Source organism: Elephantulus edwardii, unplaced genomic scaffold (genome assembly GCF_000299155.1).
Source record: "Elephantulus edwardii isolate Elephantulus edwardi_28Jun2011 unplaced genomic scaffold, EleEdw1.0 scaffold00016, whole genome shotgun sequence".
Taxonomy (NCBI): Eukaryota; Metazoa; Chordata; class Mammalia; order Macroscelidea; family Macroscelididae; genus Elephantulus; species Elephantulus edwardii.
Window position 1 is genome coordinate 3151082 of NW_006399766.1, and position 3345 is coordinate 3154426.

Genomic DNA, 3345 nt, shown 5'->3' on the forward strand with positions numbered 1-3345 from the left:
TCTATGAGGTGGATTGATTCAGTGACTGGGGTAATCGGGATGAGTTTGTCAGGGGCAATGAGATTGGCACAGGATAGAGCAGAGTTTAGGGCTATTGTACATAGGGTCGCTATAAGTTGCAAATGACTTGACGGCACATAACAACAACAACAACATGAAGTGATGAAGTGTATACGCTTAGTTGAGAGAAAATGTAATGTTATAAAAATGGTGAATATACTGTTACTCATTTGAAGTTGAAAGTGATGAAAACTTTCAATAATAAATATCTTTAACAAATCAGAAACAGATGTGAAAAGATTTTTTTTTTCGACTCATGGTTTTTCAACTAGTGATTCCTAAGACAAAAAATGTGCTAGGAGAGGTTATTTCTTGGGGAGTAACATCATGCTTGGAAAGGTGGAAGGATGGTGAAAGAGAGGAAGATACCCCCCATCCCAGATGGATTGACATAGTGACTGCAACAATGGACTCAAGTATATCAGAGATTGTGAGGATGGAACAGAACAGGACAATATTCGGATCTGTTGTTCATAGGGTCACTATGAGTCATACTCAACTCAATGACACATCACAAGAATAACAAGACAAAAATTAATTGACATCCAGAGAAAAACTTCAAACAAATTTTCTAGCCAAATACAGGAGTTGCGATTCTGACATTCACTCACTGATGGCACTGTGCCAGGGGAATTTGCTTTTCTTTAGAAACCCTGCCATGACTAAAGGATGCTGTGTCAGCTCCACAATACCGGTAATTTGTATCATTTTTACTTAACTGCAATTTAAGCAGACCTTAATGATGATGTGAAATGAAAACGTTTTCTTTCATAGTCTCAAAATGTAGTCTAGAAAGCTTAATTGAAGGAGAGATTTCTTTAGTTTACCCTATATGTGCATATTTCTTCCTATATGTTTGAAACCCTTGGTATTCTTTCTAAAATATTTCCTTTATTCCCAGCTTTTTTATTTTCCCTTTAATAAGGCGAATCTGTATTCAACAATGATCATAAGCATTTTCTATGACTGACGTCCTCTTGATGGTGTATGATAAAACCAAACCATAAATACCTTCTTTCTTTTAACTGCCATTCTCCAACATGTAAGTTTTCTTTTCTGAAGCCACATACTTAATGGCATTTTGTGTTTTGTGTTTTGTCTGTCTAATTTAGATTATATCACATAGGGAATATGTTACTTCTAATTACTACAATAGTTTGTGTGAATAAGTAACAATATTAACCTTTAAAAGTAGGATAAGAATTTCTTTTTTTAAAATATTTTTTATCTTATTTTATTATTTTTGTGTGCGTGTACTGTCAAATAAGATCTGACTGGTACAGGGGGAGATTGCCCCTCCTTCCCCGGCAGAGCATCTGGTGGATTCGAACTGTGCGCCTCTGGGATTGTAGTTGCAGCTCCTTGCCACTAGGCCACCAGAGCTCCCCTAAAAGTAGGATAAGAATTTCTTAAAGCTTATCTTGCATCCCACTGTGACTGCTGCTTGCTTTACATTTCTAGTTCATTTCCAGAATTGTCTTTAAAATGTTTATGAAATCAAAGTTTGCAGAAATTATTTTCTATTTCTTTGTGTCTATGCCACAGTATAAATTCACAAGCTGTTTAAAAATACCATTAACAAACAAACCTATTGCCAATGAATTTATTCTAAATAATTGTGATGGATTTTTCATTGGTTTTTCGAGGCTATAAATCTTTGAGGTATATAACTAACGGCCTGTCCCTCTTTAGTCAGTGAAACAGCTAATCAATTTTACTACTCACCTTTACATTAGCAGCCTGATAAATAGCACATTATACCAGCAGACTTCATTTAGTTGACTGAAAAGTGCACTTTTATGTTAATATTTTAAATGGTTATACTGTGCATTCTTAAAAATGGATTTTTAATTGTGGTTGTTGTTAGGTGCTGTCGAGTTGAATACAACTCATAATAAACCTATGAAAAACAGATCTGAATTCTGTCCTCTCCTGTGCTATCCTTATCATCTCTGACACACTTGAGCCCATTGTTGTGTTGTGTTGTGTTGTGTTGTGTTGTTGTTATGTACTGTAGGGTTGTAACTGACTCATAGCTAACCCTCCAGTAGGTTCTCAGAGGCAACATGTTGCACTGGAGGAGATGACTCCTTTTTCTCTCTTTGAGCAGCTGATGGATTCAAACCATGAACCTTTGGGTTGGCAGTTTAAAAAACCTTTGGATTGGCAGTTTTAAAACTGTATGTATCACTAGACTCTCAGACATGCTAACTCCTGAATCCTTCAGAGTTAGAGAAAACCAGAATCCTAAAGGCTTTTAGAGAAAATGTAGTTTCATCTCTTTTTGTAATGATAAGAAATGAAAGTTCAGAGAAAGGGTCTTGTGAATCTCAGAAACCTGAGATCCGAACCTAGTCTCCCAACAACAATCCAATGATCTTTCCATAGAACCACTCTATTTCTAATTACCTTCTTTTTGATGAAATGTACACACATGCAGAAACACACACGCATATATGCTATTGTTGTGTACTATTGAGTCAGAATGAACCCACTGCCGTCCTTCCAGTGGGTTTAAAAAAGGCAGTAAATCACAGGCGAAAAGACTGTCCATCCTTCTTCCTCATAGCAACTGATGGATTCAAACTGTGCACCTTTGCATCTGCAACACATATATTTATATTTATATTTATATTTATATTTATATTTATATTTATATTTATATTTATATTTATATTTATATTTATATTTATATTTATATTTATATTTATATTTATATTTATATTTATACACATACATATGTATTTATACACACACACATATATTTGTTCTTGAGAATACATACAGCAAAATAAACACTAATTCAAGTTTATATACACACTGTTCATTGGCACTGATTTTGTTCTCATGCTGTTCAACCCTTCTCTTCTCACCCTCCTGAGTTGTGCCCCCTGCATTAACATAAATTCACTGTCCTCTAAAAGATCTGGTGTGGAAAACAATGTATACTAACTTTTAAAGTAAATTTGTATAAAATTGTAAAAAAATATCCTTTTGAATTGTTGTTGTGAATTTGATCCCATACACATAGTTCTTTAAAAAAGCAATATTCATGCAAATGTTTCTACCATTTAAGCTAATGTACTGTTTCGTTTTAAGTAGGTATCAAGTGATACTTTAACTTTTAAAGATTTTACCAGAAAGGTAGTTTCAGGTAATCAGCCAAATTTTACAACTGCAAGAAATCTGGTGCCAAAGAGAAGTTTCAATTTTGTTCTACATTTTCCTCCTTTTGGTTAGGAATTTTTTCCCCCCATGTAATCTTTAATCAACATTTTCATTAAT